The sequence below is a fragment of the Lygodium microphyllum genome, chromosome 4, assembly GCF_053477565.2.
Source record: "Lygodium microphyllum isolate KBCC chromosome 4, Lygodium_microphyllum_v1.1.10, whole genome shotgun sequence".
Lineage (NCBI taxonomy): Eukaryota > Viridiplantae > Streptophyta > Polypodiopsida > Schizaeales > Lygodiaceae > Lygodium > Lygodium microphyllum.
Genome location: NC_141138.1, coordinates 48,929,316 through 48,949,237, shown reverse-complemented (window position 1 = coordinate 48,949,237; position 19,922 = coordinate 48,929,316). Strand labels below are relative to the sequence as shown.

General features: G+C 43.6%; 1 long non-coding RNA gene across 2 annotated transcripts; it reads right to left on the bottom strand.

Annotated features, from left to right (window-relative positions):
• Positions 1-370: 370 nt before the first annotated feature.
• On the bottom strand, positions 371-18,224 carry LOC148037012 (uncharacterized). 2 transcript variants are annotated; one of them, XR_015690548.1, is made up of 4 exons: positions 16,088-18,224; positions 15,582-15,691; positions 15,330-15,489; positions 371-725 (listed from the first exon to the last, which is right to left on the bottom strand). It is a non-coding gene; the product is annotated as an uncharacterized LOC148037012 (long non-coding RNA). The 2 variants fall into 2 exon arrangements; XR_015690547.1 differs by lacking the exon at positions 371-725 and having other exon boundaries at positions 14,246-15,489.
• Positions 18,225-19,922: the final 1,698 nt, after the last annotated feature.

Below are 19,922 nucleotides of genomic sequence, written 5' to 3'. Positions count from 1 at the left end.
TTCCGCCTCGCTTATACTATTACAGGACGGAGTCTTCTGCGCATCATCATATGTCCGCTGGCGCTCTTTGACTGCATCCTGATCTGCATCTGCAATCTCGATAATAGTTTGCGCCTTGAGGAGTATAACCTGTGCTGGAGAAGCAGTCTCAGTTTCCTTTGTTACACTTGGCCGGTACTTTGCTGCACGAGGAGCTCCAATGTCGTCGCTCAGATCAACTGAACTAGTGCATAATTGCGCCAGATAATTAGCGTTCCTGCAGTTAATAGCGGTGCCGTGATGATCATGGTCAACAGCGCCAGCAGCTGCGATACAATTATGTGCGGTCTCCAGCTTCTCGATATAATCGACAGCAGGATGCATGCGTGCTAGTTAGCAGCGAAAGATCCCACGATACCTCCAAAGAAGAAAAACGAAGTGCAGCAACAACGCGCTCTGGTGTGGAAGGTAGAATCGCAGAATCCGGATTAGCTGGTGTAGAAGGATGGAAGGGTACTAGCAAGTAAATTGGCTGGAGGGAAATTTGCAGAGAATGAATAGATATCGTCCGCATGGATGCGAACTTTATAGGGGTCGAGCAGTACGGTCCTTTATGCACACGCCGCATCGTCACCCTCTGCTTGCCAGAAGCATCTCGGCCGCTTTTCCAGATTCCTCTCGGAAAAGCAATGACAAGCGTGTCGAAAAGCTTGCCTGCTTTTTCCCATGACAAGGCAACGAATACCCTGGCACGACAAACGGAGCCTTTTCAATACTAGGGTGACCCCATTCGACCAATTTTTGACGCGCAAAGATGTATTGATAAAATAATACGTTAATACAAAAATAATAATTAGTAGTTTCGTTAGAAGAGGGATTTTGGGTCATGACTCATGAGTCATAACAAGCCTAAGTCGACAAACTTACAAGTAAAAGGGAGTGTGAAAGTACCAAGGCCACCCACATATTGACTATGGAAGGACCCCACTTGTGCCCAGAGACAAGAGTGTTTCAGCATTGGAACCATGGTTGGTATTCATAAGCACATAGTTAAATTGGTCCACCAAGTCTGCATTGATCCCAAGAATCAATGGATTGCTAAATTTATCTTTGAGGATGATGAAGAGTTAGCTTTAATATCCATTTATGCTAGCTGTCCATTAATCAAGAGAGCACACATTTTGGAGTTAGTAAAAATTATTCAATGCCCAATTATTTTAATTGGGGATTTGAACATGGTGGAACAAATTCAAGACATATTTTAGCAAAGAGAACATATAATCTAAGGAAGGGAAAAGGGGTCTTAGTATAACCAATAACATAGTCTCTTAGAAATAGACAATGAGGGTGGTTTCACTTAGTCCAATAAACAGAAGGGTGATGCCTTGAGAAAAGCCCGCTTAGATTGGGTGTGTATGAGTAGTTCAACTGTTGTAAACATTTTTTTACTTCTTTAACACTACACCTTTCCACAAAAAAAAAGAAGCATGCCATGGCCAAGGTGCTACTAAAATTTCTCTCACATCAAAGTACTCTTCCACACCTTGCATCCTCTTTTCAAGACTTGTAGTCACAAAAATTAGTAACTACGGACAAGAAAGATAAGTGACTTATTGGGCCACCGCGTCCATACAATCGGTAGGTGTGAAAAATCCCATAGGTGACGCAACTCCAGCAGAACGACGAGACAGAGAACGCTTTCTCAAACTTACACGAGAGCGAGGAGTAGCACATGTATCCCGAGTTGACACTACAAGGGAATGGGGCAATAGCGACGCCGATTAGCGACGGCGGATATCGGCGTCGCTATAGGCGTCGCAATTGGCGTCGCTATTTGCGTCGCATTTGCGACGCAAATAGCGACGTATATAGCGACACCAATTGCGACGCCGCAGGGAAAAAAAGCGCGGCCGAAACCAGAGTGCCGTTTTCATTTTGTTTTCTTCGCCTTTTGAGAGCGAGAGCGAGGGAGAGAGCGAGGGAGAGAGCCAAGGCTTTGTGAGAGAAGAGGAGGAAGAGACTTGCCGCCGCCGCCGCCGCCACCGTCGTTGTTCGTGAAGGAGAGGAGGAGCCCTCGTTGCAAAGAGAAGCCGCCCACGCTCGCCATATCTCATTGGTGAGTCTCCCTCTCTCTTTCTTTTACTTGTTGAAGGTTTAAATCGTTCTCTTTTGTTTGTTTAGGAGAGGAAATGAAAGAGAAGGAGAGGGAGAGGGAGAGAGAGGGAGAGAAAGAGAGGGAGAGGGAGAGAAAGAGAGGGAGAGTGCATTCTCTCTCTCTCTCCCTTTTGCTTGTTTAATGTTTAAATTACTTTCTTCTTTGCTTGTTTAGGAGAGGAAACAAGAGAGTAAGAGAGAAAGAGAGGGAGAGGGAGAGGGAGAGGGAAAGAAAGAGAAAGAGAAATAGAGGGAGAGGGAGAGGGAGGGGGAGGAAATAGGAGAGGGAGAGAAAGAGAAAGAGAGGGAGAAGGAGAAGGAGGGAGAGTGCATTCTCTCTCTCCCTCCCTCTCCCTTTTGCTTGTTTAATGTTTGAATCACTTTATTTTTTGCTTGTTTAGGAGAGGAAATGAGAGAGAAAGAGAGTGAGAGGGAGAGGAAGGGGAAGGAAATGAGAGAGGGATAGAAAGAGAAAGAGAGGGAGAGTGCATTGTATCTCTCCCTCTCCCTTTTGCTTGGAGGATGTTTAAATCACTTTATTTTTTGCTTGTTTAGGAAATGAGAGAGAAAGAGAGATAGAGAGGGAGATGGAGAAAAAGAGAAAGAGAGGGAGAGGGAGAGGAAGAGGGAGAGGGAGGGGGAGGGGAAGGAAATGAGAGAGGGAAAGAAAGAGGGAGGGGGAGGGAGAGGGAGCGAGGGAGAGGGAGAGGGAGAAAGAGGGAGGGAGAGGGAGAGGGAGGGGGAGGGAGGAAATGAGAGAGGGAGAGAAAGAGAACGAGAGGGAGAGGGTGAGAGAAAGAGAGGAAGAGAGGGAGAGGGAGAGAAAGAGAGGGAGAGGGAAGGGAAGGAAATTTAAGATAATATACGTATTGATAATGGTATGCAATGTGCTTTGCATACGGCCACGTACTTCATCAAAATGAACCCAAAATTATTGTTATAGAAGAAGAAACCCTTAAATTGAGTATAGGATAATTTCTCTCAGGTCTTATGACTATGAGTAGAATTGATTGAAATAAATTTTATTACTATAGTTATAAAATTTCATAGATGGCGCGCATTAATTTTAAAATGGATTACTTATACTCAAAGCCGAGATATAACAAAAAATTATCTACCGGGACAAACAAATCGTTGAGCATGATACAAGGCCGAGATATAACATCGGAAAATCTCTCGACTACTATATACAATGCAAGGTTTATGGTCAACTTGCAACTTGACGTACATCTCCATAAAGCTATCCATTTAAGCCTTGTTTGCTGTAATGTAGATAAGATGGCAAACGAAGAAGGTCCTATTGTTCAAGACCGCGAGTCGTATCTTAATTAGCGTGTCCCATGTCCTTGCTCTCAATGCAAGTTGGCAATTAGACGAAAACGCCGATTGTCTATAGAACACGTACGACGATTTGGCGAGTTTCAATCTGAGATCATTAATTAGGTGATTGCAGACTTTCAGCAAACGGTAATTTGAAGTTAGCATTTTTCATGCATTGTACTCTCAAGATAATTGAAAACCATACACAATAAGATTGGGTCTTGTTGGTAAATTTTGTATCCAGGGGGGTGACTTCTCGACCCAAGGGGGAGTGCACCCTTTGCGGCCAATTAGAAGAGTTCGTGGATGTGCGATGGATGGATTGCAGGAGCCAATCGACCACTCGCAAGGCCCATCTATACCGTCAATGCCAGAGGAGACAGACAACCTTCCCGACTTGCCTATAATCTTGGAGCCTGAGATGGAGGCAATGATCGATGCATTGATTCCCATGGATGTTGAGACATCTGACCCGCTTAGAGAGGAAGCATCCATACCATTATATGATGGGTGCCGAGTATCTCGGTTGAAGACATTGCTTGCACTCTTAAGTGTGCAAGCAAAATACGGTTGGAGCGATACGAGTGTGACTGACTTATTCAGGTACCTTGCACACAGACTTCATTGTTTTTTTTAAAAACAGTATTATTGCAAACATGGATAGATTTTTCAAGGTGTTTTATGATTTTTTCAGGTTATTGAAATATCATATATTGCCACCTGCAAACACCATGCCTGAGTCTCGTGATGATGCACGACATGTTTTACGGAAGCTTGGCATGGACTACAATAACATCCATGCATGTATCAACGACTGCATATTGTTTCGAGATGAATACGAGACTATGGAGACATGCCCAAAGTGTGGTGCTCAGAGGTATCGATAGGACTTGCAAGGGCAGACCATCCCTCAAAAAGTCCTCAGACACTTTCCGCTCATCCCCCGCATAAACCACATGTTTCGCACGTGTGCCATGGCAAGCTTGACAACGTGGCATGTGCAGAATAGGTCCACGGATGGAGTGCAACGAATATCAGCAGATTCGCGCGCATGGAGCCACATTGACTCTACCTTCCCAGGCTTTGCGCGAGAGCCAAGGAATCTTCGGCTCGGTCTCGCCATGGATGGTGTGAACCCATTCGGTCTGCGCTCGACTTCTTACAGTGTGTGGCCTATAGTACTTGTCAACTACAACATTCCTCCATGGCTTTCTACGAAGAAAGGACATCTCATCCTTAGCTTGCTCGTCCCGGGCCGCTACAAAGTAAAAAATATGGACGTGTATCTTCGTCCATTAGTCGATGAGCTTAAGATTTTGTGGGAGGAGGGGGTCACGGTGCAAGATATGAGCAGGCGCAATGGTCGGCGGTTAGCCAACATTCGAGCCATTCTCATGTGGACGATGCATAACTTTCCGGGATTGGGAGAGTGCTCAGGTGAGCAGACCTTTGTTCTCGCCGGTAATATCTATATTTTATTTCATTCAATCAAGTATTCACTAGGTCGTGGATCGCCTTGCAGGTCTCGTTACCTCATGTTATCATGCATGTCCATTGTGTGGGCCACAGTTAGACTCCCGAAGGTCACGAACCATGAAGAAGATGGTATATCAAGGACATGCCGCTTTCTTGCCGGAGGATCATGAACTCAGGGAAGGTTTTCTTGGACAACCTCCAGCACGTATGAACGCTGCAAGCTGGTACGAGCTGAAAATGGTAAACTCGGATTCACATCCAAATGGAATACGGCGGTTCTCAGTTTTCTACGAGTTGCCATATTGGACCCACTTACAGGTCAACCACTTGTTGGATCCCATGCATATTTTCAAAAATGTGGGCAGCTTGCTATGGGACCACATCACAGGAAAGAGAGACACTATAGGGCCACAAATGGATTTAAAGGAGGTAGGTAAGATGGAGGCGCTTTGGCCGCAGTCGAGTGCTGAAGGGGGAGTGCAGCTTCCTCGCGCTCCCTGGGTTTTGTCTACCAAAGAAGAGCGCATTGTGAAGCAAGTAATCAAGTCTATCCGCACTCCGACGGGTATGATGCGTTCTCTCAGGTCCGCATTTTCTAAAGATGACCAGATTTCTGGGCTAAAATCCCATGATTGGCATAAGATATGTCAGGTTTGTGAACAGAATGGATTTTAATTAGCGTGGACATTTTGAAATTTGAAAAGTGACCATTATTCTTAATGCTTTCTCATTTGTGGCAGTTTGTCCTACCGATCGCGATCGCGGGATGCCTAACTCCAGAAATTCGCGGGGCCATTTACAAGCTGTCGACTTTGGTGCAATGGATCTCACAGAAAGAGATTAAGACGTCCTCTATTGAATCCGCAAGGCGGGGAGCAGTTGAGACGGTCTGTCTCTTTGAGAAATACCTGCCCACTAGCATGCTCACGATACAAGTTCACCTTCTTGTGCATCTTGTGGATGAAGTGGAGATTGCTGGACCTGTCCATACACGATGGATGTTCTTCCTGGAGCGCTTCATGAAAACCCTGAAAGGCTTTGTGCGACAACGAGCTCGTCCGGAAGGTAGCATGGCGGAAGGTTGGTTGGTGTTAGAGGCGTTAGTGCATATCTCACAATGGCTACCAACGGTGGAACCAGACAATGAAATGCTATGGACGCTGAAGGACGATGACAGGCTGACTGGAGATGTGGTGGTTGGAAATGGGGTAGAAAAAAGAATGGATGCCTCAATGGAAGAGAAGGTGAATCGCTTTTGTATGTTGCACCATGCCTCCATGGAGACGTGGCTCGCCAAGTACCAGATTGCAAGGCAAGATCGAGAGGAAGCACGACCTGAATTCAGACGCAGTACGCGTCACCGACCGATTCGATATCCCGAAGGCATGGAGGAGATGCCGCGGTTTATGTCAACACGATGGTTGCATGGAGCCTTGACCACAGCATCCAGCGAAGGGACAGAGGTCTCAATGGAGGAGTGGGAGTTCTCGAGGGGATGTAGTCCAAAGGTAATGAGGGGTTTAGAATGTGTCGTATCTAAATTTGCTTGCTACATCTAATTTGAATGTTTCAATGTGCAGTACAAAATATATAGTGCAGCGTGGTCGCGCGGACGGCATTTTCGGGTGGAGCGTATTGACAAAATGCACTCCACAATGGACTGTGGTGTCATGGCAAGGTTTGAGCAAGAGAGCCGGCGACGAGCAACAGATCCGAACACGGTTGTGGATGAGATGGAGTATTTTGGGAATTTGCAAAGTATTATTACGGTGGATTACCGTAGCTTCTCCATGATAATATTCGACGTGCAGTGGTTCAAAGTGGTACTTGGAGGAGCTGGCGCAACAATTCGACGAGGTCCATCTGGATTTCTCGAAATAGATTCCGAAAAAAAATGGATGGATTTGCGCGACACCTTTGTGTTGCCGGCCCATTGTGAACAGGTGCAACTAGGCATTTGCTTGCTAATTGTAATACGACATGGTTTATGTCACAATGGTTTGAAGACGGTTTGTAAGTGTTTGTGAACATGTAATCTTCTATCCAAATCCCCGACAACCGCGATGGTGGTATGTTATACCTTCAACTCCTCGAGGTGCGAGAGTATACGATCAAAGCGATGTTCCAGGCATAGATGAAGAAAATATGCAAATAGAGGGATCGAAATTACAAGGGTGGGAGGCCACTGCAAGCTTGGAGCCTGCATCGGCTAACAATGATGGAAATACAGAAGTCGTAGAATTTTTTGAGAACGAGACAGACTCGTTGTTTTGTGGTGACATGTCTATCGACCTTCCAGTGTATGTAGAGTTGTGTCAGGAGATTAACATGGGACCATAGAATACTTCATTCTTGGAGAATTGTATTACTCAATTCGTTGTTTAGATCTTCCATAAAGGTAGATAAGATATGCATTTTAAGAGGGATTTTTCAAAAATGATTTTATTAATGTGCTTTGTATAGTTTAAATTGATTATTCTAACATTATTTTTTATCTGTGCAGGTATCGACATTTTCAAGATGAGTCGAGGGATAAGCGATGAGGAGTTTCAGGAGATGATGGCACGTATGTCTCCAGATCAGCTCGCGAGATTCAGAGAGATAGCAGATCAGGAGCTGTCTCGTTCTTCGTCAGGGCGCTCTGCTAGATCAGCTTCGGCGCGATCAGATGCTTCAGCTTCGAGTAGACGATCTCGACGCTCGCGACTTGGGCCAGAGGGAGGGACTGCGACTGCAGGAGGATCAGGGGGGTGCTGCTGTGGAGACACGGACGCGGTGTCTCCGTCTCGTCGTTCAGCTGGAGCTCGGTCACCTCCAGGATTTGTCACACCTGTGGGGACGTCCACTCCAGTTACTCCGGCTTTTGCGCAGCCGTCGGCAGATGTCACGCCTTTTGGTGGCACTCCTTTTGGTGGCACCCCCTCTGGTGGCACTCCTTTTGGTGGCACACCCTCTGGTGGCACCCCTTTGTGTGGCACTCCGGGAGAGGGTACCCCCGTTGGTACACCGGATGTTCAGGGGTCTCCTGGATATGCCCAGGAGCGTGGATAGAGATGGGAGAGGGCCCATACAAGGCACACTTCTAGGGATTATGGATACCTAGTGGATGGCAGGTCAGGAGCCATCATCATGAATGATGAGGGGAGGAGGGTGATGGCTCGCATGAGGGAGTTGTGCCAACAAGTTTTTCGGCACAACGTCCTGGATCATTGGAGGAACATACCGGAGGGGAGCAAGGAGTACATAGTAGCATCCTTGCACGAGGAGTTCCCGGTGCCAGCCGCAGTGGATAGATTCTCTACGGGCTGGATGATGGATTGCATGCGTGCATACATGTCACATAGACGATCCGACGCACGCAAGGCAATCAAGACTGGGGCTCCAAAGCCCGAGTGGTTAGATGCAGACGACTGGCACCGACTGAGGGAGGAGGCTACAAATTTGCCAGGACGTTGGAGTCAGCAGTGGGAGGCGGCGAGGGCACGAATCGAGGCCGGATCGGTACATCATCTTGGGAGTGGCGGCCACAGGACATATTTGGAGGACTTTGTAAGATTCTCTTTTGTTTTGCTTATTTGTTTTTTTGAGATATTCTTTGTACTGACAATCATGTTTCTAATAGTTAGCATTTTGTTTTCTTTGCAGCACTCCATTACAAATCACTATCTGCAAGGCCTTGAGACTCGATATGCGGAGAGGCACGGTCTCAGATCATTGATCGACCGATTGTATAGACGCGGCGGCCCAGTAAGTCACTCATCTTTCTTGTCCGTAGTTACCATGAGATATTTGAATGCATTATTTTATGGTGGATTGATATGTTGTTTCTTTTTCTGCAGAATCCGTTTGATGCTCCTTTACAGCGGGAAGAGCTTTCGGGGGACGACGATTTGTAGCTCGCCCTTGGATCCTTAGAGCTCACATACCTTTAGTTTTTAGTCGCCCGATCTATGTAGACATTTTCTATGTATTAGTGATATTGTTTTATGATTGTACCAATCGCATTTTATGCGATATCATGTATTTATTTCATCCATCAGTTTTATGATTTCAGTATACATTCTTTTTGTACAAATTTTTTTTTTCTCTGTTACCGTCGCTATTTGCGTCGCAAATTTACTGCACGCGTCGCTATTGCCGTCGCTATCAGCGTCGCAAATTCTCTGTAATCGTCACTATATGCGTCGCTATATGCGTCGCTATATGCGTCGCATTTGCGACGCATATAGCGATGGTTATAGCGACGATTCTATGGCGTCGTCAATAACGACGCTTTTTGCGATGACGGGGGAAAATTTTGTTGTTTGTATTTTCGTCGCTTTAAACGTCGCTATAAGGTCTATATCTTGTAGTGTGACCGTGGGCTCACTGCATCCACGTCTCTGCAGTATCCCCCAGAACCACTCCCTCCATCCGGTCCAAGTTTGGAGTGTCGAGCTCGTCTACTAGAAATTGAAGCATCAAAGCGCACTGAAGTAGATCTACAGAATGTCTTGATGGTGTCCGAGACAGCTCCTGGTTTACCATGTCTCTAAATCGAGCCATCTAATCTAAATACATACATGTGAAGATCTCCTATAGCTCCTTGTCACTCATCCCTCGACTCATCATGCAGATCCAAATATCCACAAAGGTCACCTGCACAAACAAAAATTGATGTTAGCATAATCAATATAAATCAAGCAAAGCACGGTAATATAAATCTTAAAAAAACGATCTTCCTTAAAACACATATCTTATGTATCCTTATAAGCGATTTGTCAAAAAATTGAGTAGGTGGATGCTTCAAGTATGAAGTACCCTATGGCCCCATGTCAATCTCCTGGCACAACTCCGCATACACTGGAAGCCTGAAGGTCGATAGATAGGTCACCACAAAAGGATGAATCAACCTCATTTTCAAAGAATTCTTGGACTTCTGTATTTCCATCATTGTTACCCGATTCTAGCTCCTCTACATGCTCCAAACTTTCAGCGACCTCCACCCCTTGCAATATAGACCCCTCTATTTACATACTATCCTCACCTACACTGGGAACATTGCTTTGATCATATACTCTTGCACTTTTGTCGATATGCTCCACGTGGAAATGCCGTCCGCGCGACCACGCCCCACTATATATTTTGTATTGTACATTGAAATAGTCAATTAGTTGTCGCATATAAAATCTAGATAGGACAAATCCTAAATACATCGTCACCTTTGGACTACATCCCCTTGAGAATTTCCACTCCTCAGTTGAGACCTTCGTCCCTTCTCGAGACGCTATGGTCAAAGCTCCATGTAACCATCGTGTTGACATAAACCGCGGCATCTCCTCCATGCCCTTGGGATATCGAATCGGTCGATGACACGTACTATGACGAAATTTAGATCGCGCTTCTTCCCGATCTTTCCTAGCTTGCTCATACCTAGCGAGCCACATGTCCATGGAGGCATGGTGCAACATACAAAAATGATTCACTTTCTCCTCCATTGCAATATCCATTCTTTTTTCAATCCCATTTCCAACCACCACATCTCTGGTGCATCTTTCATCATCCTTCAACAACTATAGTATACTGTTATCTAAATCCACCATTGGTAGCCACTGTGAAATATGCACTAATGCCTCAGACACCAACCAACCTTCAGCCATGCTACCTTCTAGCCGAGCTCGTTGTCGCACAAAGCCTTTCAGGGTTTTCATGAAGCGCTCCAAGAAGAATATCCATTGCGTATGGACAGATCCAGCAATCTCTACGTCATCTACAAGTTGCACTAGAATGTGAGTTTGTATTGTGAGCATGCTGATGTGGGTAAGTATTTTTCAAAGAGACAGACCATCTCCACTACTCCCTGCCTCTTGCAAATTCAATAGAGGATGTCTTGATCTTCTTCTGTGAGATCCATTGCACTAAATTTGACAACCTGTAAATCCCCTCATGTATTTTTGGAGTAAGCCATCTTGCGATCGTGATCGATAGTATAAATTGCCACAAATGAAGAAGCATTACGAACAATGACTACACTTCAAATAGCAAAATATGTAGGCCACTTACAATCCATTCATTGTACAAATCTGATATATCTTATGCCAATAATGGAATTCTAACCCTAATAATTGGTCGTCTTTAGAAAACGTAGACCTAAGAGAACGCATCATACCCATCGTAGCACCGATAGACTTGATAATTTTCTTCACAAGGTGCTCTTCTTTAGTGGACAAAACCCAAGGAGCATGAGGTAGTTGCAAGCAACCATCAGCACTCGATTGAGGCCAAAGTGCCTCCATCTTGCCTACCTTCTTCAAATCCATTCCTAGCCCTGCAGTGTCTCTCTTTCCTCTGATGTGGTCCCATAGTAAGTTGCCCACATTTTTGACAATATGCATGGGATCCAACAAGTGGTTGATCCTTAAGTGGGTCTAATACGACAACTCGTAGAAAACTGAGAACCATCACATTCTGTTTGGATGTGACTTAATGTGGACCATTTTTAGCTCGTACTAGCTTTGGGCATTCGTTCATGCTGGAGGTTGCCCAAGAAAACCTTCCCTCAGCTCATGACCCTCCGATGAGAAAGTGGCGTGTCCTTGATATACCATCTTCTTCATGGTTCATGACCTTCGGGAGTCTAACTGTGGCCCCATACAATGGACATGCATGATAACCTGAGGTAACAAAATCTATCCCAACACCTCTATCCAATGAATACAAACTTGAATGACCTATGATAGATATTACCAACGAGAACGGAAGCCTACTTACCTGAGTACTCTCCGAATCCTAGAAAGTCATACATGGCCCACATGAGAATGGCTCGAATATTGGCAGACCGTCGACCATTGAACTTGCTCATATCTTCCACGGTGACCCCCCCTCCCACAAAATCTTAAGCTCATCAACTAATGGATAAAGATACACATCCATATTCTTGACTTTGTAGCGGCCGGAAATGAGTAAGCTAAGGATGATGTGTCCTTTCTTCGTAGAAATCCATGGAGGGATGTTGTAGTTAACAAGGACTACATGCCACACACTGTAAGAATTTGAGCGCATAGCGAATGGATTCATGCCATCCATAGGAAGACCGAGCTGAAGATTCCTTGGCTCTCGAGCAAAGCCTAAAAAGGTAGAGTCAATGTGGCTCCATGCGCGTGAATCCGCTGATATTCGTTGGACTCCATCTGTGGATCTATTCTGCGCATGCCACATTGTCAAGCTCACCATGCTGGACGAAACATGTGATGTATACGGGTGATAAGCGGAAAGTGTCTAAGAACTTTTTGAGAAGTGGTTTGCTCTTGCAATTCCTGTCAATATCTGTGAGCATCACACTTTGGACATGTCTCCATGGTTTCGTATTCTTCTCAAAGTAGTACGTAATCGTTGATACATGTATGGATGCTGTTGTAGTCCATGCCAAGCTTTCGTAATACATGTCGCATATCATCATGAGACGTATACATGGTATTTGTAAGTGGTAATATATGATACTTTAGTAACTTGAAAAATAATCATAAAACACCTTGAAAAAGCACAATTATTTTTTTATGATGGTGCCAAAAAGAAATCAATGAAGCATACATAGAAGGTACTTGAACAACTCGGTCACACTTACATCGTTCCACTTGTATCTTGCTTGCACACTTAGAAGTGTAAGTAGTGTCTTCAGGTGAGATACTCGACACCCATCATATAATGGTATGGATGCTTCCTCTCTAGTGGATTAGATATCTCGACATCCATGGGCATCAACGTATCAATCATTGCCTCCATCTTAGGCTCCAAGATTGTAGAAAAATCTAGAAGGCTGCCTGTCTCCTCTAGTATTGATGGTATATATTGGGTAGTATATTCCAACTGGTGGATTGGCTTAAGCACTCCATCCATCACACGCCCACGAACTCTTTTAACTTGCTGCAAAGGGTGCACTCCTCCTTGGGATGAGATGTCACCTCCCTGTAATAAATTTTACGGCCACATCCAATGTTTTTGTATATGATATTCAATTAATTTGCGAATACAATGCATGATTGATGATACACTTTTCTTATTGTTTGCTCAAAATCTGAGATTTCTTGATCAAGGATCTTTGATTAAAACTCGCCGAGGCGTCGTATGTGTTTCATAGACAATGAACATTTTTGTCTAATTGCCAGCTTACATTGAGAGCAAGGACATAGGATACACTGATTAAGATACGCCTTGTGATCTTGAACATCACGGTCTTTATCGTTTTCCATTTGGTCTATGTAATGACAATCAATTTGTTTTTGTTATCATTCTTTTTTTATTTCTTAAATTGTTTGAGAAGGGATTTCTTCTCTTGTAACTCAACAAAATTAACATACGTAAAGTCTCCACCCACCTACGGGATCGGCCTACAGTATGTAAAGTCTAATATGCTATGTATGGGGACAAGGGAGTAGCTACCCTATATCGGAGTGTTTCCCATCCCATGGTATTACATCGGACCTCGCCACCTTTTTTCCTTTTTGTGTGACTCGATATGTAGAGCATAGGAGGAGGTAGCTCAAAGTATGTCAATAAAACCATCCATTCACCTCCAAGTCCAATCTCTCTTTCGCTTTTGTTTATCGCAGCACAGAGGAGTGGGAAATGGAAAAAAGGAAATAGCAAAAGGCGCAAGACAAAAGGAAGAAAAAGGCGCCTTAACTGGTAACCAGACCCTGAAAAAAATAAAAGCACCGGCACAACCCTCAGGAAGTCTTAGAGTCACTCAAGGAAAAGTTGTAGTAAATGCAAGAGACTCAAACATGAAAATCTGCACAATACCATCACTGCATGCAAAAGCAATGTGCAAACTTGAAATGGCTAAACCATGGCCTTGTTGAACCTACAACAAGTAGCTAAAACTATTGTTGATGTTTGTAGATAGGCAACCATAGAGAGATCCTTGCTTGCATATCAAATGATACCTTAAGATTAACCCATTTTTTCAATGCAAGTTCACAATGTAGAAGGCATACTATTCCTGTTGAACATCATATGTGTCAACCACAATCCTCAATTCACTAATTATACTAAATTAGTAGCAGAATTGAGAACAGTGCCAAACTGAAAAAGTTGGTTAAAGCCTACTTGGGCATGCCTGTGCAGGTCAAGGCATAAACCGGTTGGACATCTCCATCTCGTGAATCTTCTCAAGATGTTACTACCGCAAAAGAATTTTCACACAGACTACCAAGATGAACATTTCTCCCATCTAGGACAAGACCAGGGCCTATTCCAGATCATTGATATCTTGCATTTGACCTGATAGTCCAATGTTTCAAGTGATTAGCACCTGTTGTAACAAAAAAACTTCCATCTGAAGCAACATTAATCCAACTTTTTGGCATGGATATAGTTGCTGCTCTGACTTTGGCTATCAATGCTACAGACTTGAAATCCCAGAGACAAACTAAAGCATCATATGAAAATCCAGCTGAAGCAACATATTTTCTTGGGCATCAAAGGCATCATAAAAATTCAGCTAGAGTTTCCATATTTATTCCTATTAACATATATGTTGATGTTAGTATTTCAAAAACATGTTGCACTACAAACTTTGGCCTCCCATATTGATTCAAAAGAACAAAAACTTAAATCTTCTGATTCACTCTCATTATTTTCTAGAATGGTCTCTGCAACCTTGGCCTGTGCCCAATGCGGCAACAGGGACACACTGAACTTAAATGCAGGAGTTGTACTACTTGCAAGCTGAGGTCCAGTAGTAACAAGAGTACCAGAAGCATCCAACTCTTGTGTCTGAGACTTGTCACGTCTCAAGGGGTTTGAAGAAGTATTGTTTAGTTTCCCTTTTGAGTCAGAACTACTTCCACATCATCTTAGTCAGAACTCTCTCCATTGAACTCTTTGAAAACCATAAATTAGCATCACCAAGTGAAAAAGTTATAGTAAAGAAGCCAAGGTCAGCATATATACAACTCTAAAGGCCACCTTAACCTTATCGATATTAGCCGCTTGCAATCAGGCATGAAAGCTATCCCTATTATTACTTCAGCATGTCCTTGCCCCAGGGATAAAATGCTTCCATCTAATATGTCATACATGTGCATGCTCTTATCAGAATGTGATCAGAGTACTTATGACCCACTAGGATCAATGCGAACCTACCACAGAAAGGGGAAAAAGACATCACAAACTATGATGACAAATATTGTACACAAACCCAATGTCTTAAAGATCAAAAGTAGCAAATCTGCTGACAGAAAAAGTGAGATATAAAGAGATGTGGCTTTGCCAATTATCTTCAAGTGGTCAACCTTAAGAAGAACAAGGTTCAATCCTTATTATATTGAGATTTCTTATTTGAAGAGAGGATAAATCCTTGTAAAAACAACATCAATTTGATCTTATGCACCATTTGTAAAACATCAAAACACACATACCTTTTTTGCCCTGTTATTTACACCATCTGATAGTAAATTGAGCAGGTGAAAACAAGGAATTCATTGTTCATACTTTTATGGGCTCACCAACTTCTCCTTCTAGTTTGAAGCATCTTACAGACTTCCCACTAGCAAGATTGAGCATGTTTAGCTTCTTATCCTGGAACCATACAAGACAAATAACTTAACATATTAGCCAATCATGTTTCAATATAAAACTTGTGGTAACCTTCCATGAAAAGAACTTCCAACCTATCCAACAGTTACTGCTATCTTGTTGTATGGATCAATATCCATATCATAAACTATGCCACGAGAAGCCATTTCTTGATGATAATGTGTACTCTTGATGCCCTCATCAGCTGGAAAGAATATAAACGAAACAATGTATCACTAGCTAGAATAAAGAATATAAACGAAGCAATGTATCATCAGCTAGAATATAGACGCTCATCAATGGAATAACGAACGAGGACGATCATCATGAATTTGAGTAAAAGTCAAGACATTAAGAAACTCTCACAATGAGTACCCTGAATTACTACCATAGATAACAATCAGCTTGAGAAACTACTCTTGAACTCAAAACATGACCAAAACGAGGCAAACTGTAAGCCAAAGGAAATGCACACATATAAATATATTAGAGGATCAACTTTACTTTACCTTAAACGATTCCTTCCTGAAGTTTAGTAGTAAGTAACTATTAGCGTTTTAGAACAAGAAAAAACAATGGAAGCAGATGCATAGATGCGCACTTCAACCTCTCCGTTGGTCGTTAATCATATGCTCTGTATGCTCGTAGAGGTCCTGATTTCGTTGTCATCGCTCCTTCCAAGCATGATGGAAATGCTGCAGAGACAGAAGTTTACAAAGTTGGATAAGAGTGCCTAAATGGAGTGGCAAATTCCTTAGGTGGGGAATAATGTATTGGCTGTTGCCTCAGACTTGTTGCTGGAAGAAAAGGCATGCAGCCTTGATGTCATAAGCCTAGATGGTAGGAGGCTGTTCGAAGATCATCAAAAGATGGAAGGGAAGTGCACTGTTGTTCTTCAGATATGGGTTCCCAGGTGTATCCCCATAAGCCCACCTTACATGCTTGGTTTCAAGTAGACATTGTCATCTTCTCTTCCGGGAGACGTCAGGATTACTGCTTCGCGTGCCACTTCCAACATCGTGTAATCATTTTAAAATCCCACATGAACGAGAATGCTTTCAGAATTTTGCATGTAGACCTCGACACAAGCATTGAGATTAGGTTGCAGGACGAATCACAATTCCTTCATAGGCAGCACGTTGCAAATGGCAAATGCAAATCAGGCAAGAAAGTATGCATGTGATGCGATCATTTCCTGGACAGAGAAGGTCTGTGAGTAGACTCTCACCCATCAGTTTAAAGCTCACAGTCACAGCAACAGTCTAAGGATCATCAGTCAAAATATTCGCTGTTGGCCTCAGAACTTCCAAGCATTTCGTTTCATCAAAGTTCTCCATGGCAGCACTTAAAGAGTCCATAAATGCCAAGAAAGTGTTGCAACTGAAGCCACTTGTTGAGGCTTTGCTTCCTTCAAGCTGACAGGTACAACCTCAGCCAAAACCATCCATATCATACAGCCTGCTGCAAACCCCATACACAATGGAAGGAATTTTTGAAATGCTTCTGCACACATGAAAGCAGGAACTGCCACCAAAGGCTGACGTAAGGAGGTGAAAATACTCCAAAGCATGGCACTTTGAGCAGAGGTGAAAATACTCCAAAGCATGGCACTTTGAGCAGAAATGCCACGAGATGCTAGAACCATGGCCAATCCTTCTAGAATATTGTGCACTGCAATTGCAAGTGTAACCATAATCCCCTACGGAAGCCCTCTAGGGCCAGCAAACGAGACTCCCACTCCTGAACCCTCACCAAAAGAGTGCAATGTCATGATGCCAATCACCAACATCATCTCCTTTGCATCAGCTCCTTTGAGATCCAACATGCTAACCTCACCATATCTTTCCAGAAACTTCTGAAAGCAAAGAATGAAGAATCCTCCGGCAATGATGCCCATAACAACCCAGGTGCCTCCACTGTACCTTTATCCTTCTTGGAAAAGGTCGAAGCTAGCTGCTAGCATTACACCTGCAGCAATACCATTGCATATCCCAGCCCATTGTGCCTACAAGTCCATAAAGAAAAATGGCAATGCACCTAAACCTGTTGTCCCTGCCATGACGAGGGTGAGGAGGGCAACAGTGGATACGACCACTCTTTTAGGCCCCTTGGATGCCGTCTTGGTGATACCACCATCGTGCACCAGGGAATTGTCGATCCTCTCTTTCTGCACCTTCGTTGTGACTCCTGCTCCGTTGCCATAACTGATTTTGATACTTGGTCTGTTGCTTGATGCGAGTTGCTACGAATCCACCTGCGTAGAACCGATGCCACGAGTGCTAGGGCTCTCGTGGCAGCTTACGACAGAAATGAAGTAAAGGAGAAAGGCCATCCAGGAGGAAGGCGCGCGATCCACAGCCATGCTACGAGAGGATCCATGAGGAGTCCTGCACTACTGTTCCAGATGCGAGTGGCATGCCGTGAAGGATCAAGGAACGGCAAATGCAAGCCGATGACCGATGGTACGATCGACGATGGCGAGCTATGGCTTGTGACTGTTGCAACCACACACGTGCACACACGGACAGAAGCAACAGTGCCGCGCCCCAGGGTGGAGGGGGGGCTCGTCGAGGTGGGCATCGTCCTCCTCCTCGTGGCTGTGACGATGCTGGGAGGTGTCGTCATCTGCCGCCATGGCAACAGGACAGGGGAGGCAGAACAGGGCAGGCAAGGGCAGGGGTCAAGGGCCCTTGACCTCCTTGGGACACATGACCATGGGAACAGTCCCAGTGTCTCTCTCTCTCTCTCTCTCTCTCTCAATTAGGTGCATTCTCTCTATGACAATGTGAATCGGTGCATCTCTCTCTCTCTCTCTCAAGCTACCAAGGTCAACACCTCAAGCTACACAATCTGCTTAGGGGTTCAACCCTTCTCTACCCAAGGTTACAATCTAGACCATCATGAGGAAATTGTACCATTATCTCAACGACCTCCAATCTCTCGGGGAACAAGGAAGCATGTAGTGGCACCCAATAATGTGTCGCTTACCCTTCCTCTCCCTAAGAAAAGCAAGACTAAGGGGAAGAAAGCCATGACCAATGACATAGACAAAATGAGGAGGATGGACAATGAGGAGGATGGAGTTGCTATGTTTTTACTATAGAAGTACCTAAAGACTGAAGACTTGTGTTTGGAGGTCATCTATTCTCCAACTCTTCGGTGTTTCATTCTTCGAAAACACATTGAAGATATGTTTTTAAATTTTATACCTCAACATGGATGTATTTGAAGATATGTATAGTTTTGGCATCAACTTTTTGTTGTTTTGAAAAGTATTGTCAATATCTTTTAGTTATGGGTGAACTGTCACATTTACACCAACTGCTTGTGTGATTTGAATTGGATTGAAGTATGTACTAGGCAGTTGCAAGAGCAACCAATTGGCAGCTGCAATCAATAAGTGAAATATTAAATTTTGTATTGGTTTGTTGGCTTATTTTGGAGCTTTTGTGCGTACTTTGGAGTCATGTAGTTTTTGGCATCACCTTTCTAATGTTCTAGAACCTTTGTGCATACTCTAGAGTGATGTAGTTTTTTGCATCACCTTTCTACTGTTCTAAAAAGGATTATCAAGATCTTTTAGCTATGGGTGAGCTATCACATTTATACCAATTGCTTCTATGAATCTGAAAAGGATTGAAGTATGTATTCTAATAAGGCGGTCAATTTTGTTGATCCTTATGAATTTATGGACAAAAGAGGAATCGAGTTTGTGAAATATGAAGTGCAATCCCTAGTAATGAGATTGTTTAGGATGACACAAAAAGTTTATGTGGGGGTGATGTCCATGATCACAGAAGAGGAGGCGAGTAGAAAACAGTGACACTCACCTCTGAAATGTTGCCAAAACATCTCAAAGCTTCAGCACCATGTCCATGCTTTGCCTATCTCTAATGATCAAGCCACTCCAAGAGTTTGTGTTTTGGTACTGGGAACTTGTCAAACGCTTCTTTTCCTTTTGCGAGTGCAACACACTTGGAATACACATAGAGTTGGGCAATACCACATAGATGTCATTTTTAAGAAACCTTATCTTGATGATATCTATATGCATCATGTTGCCTCAATGGAGGTCCTACAAAGCTTCTTTGGCTTGATAGCTAATTAGGTAAAAAACATGCAAAACCCTACTAGCCATTAGTAAAACCTCTTGTTCCACACTATCTTTCATGTGCTATATACCCTTATTCTTCTAATCCCCACTGAAATCAATAGATTACATGCTATCTTTTTTCCTATAACATTTGCTAATGTGAAGGGTTTCTAATCTATAAGAGAGCTATATCATATTCAAAGAACCAGATAGAAGCTTGAAGAAGAGTTCAAATTTTAAAAAATTGTGTGCACAAACGCATCTACAATGTGTGAATGTGTTTACACTCTTGTCCAAGAATCGTGAAAATTTGGCCTTGTATATTACCGAAGTGCATAAGGTA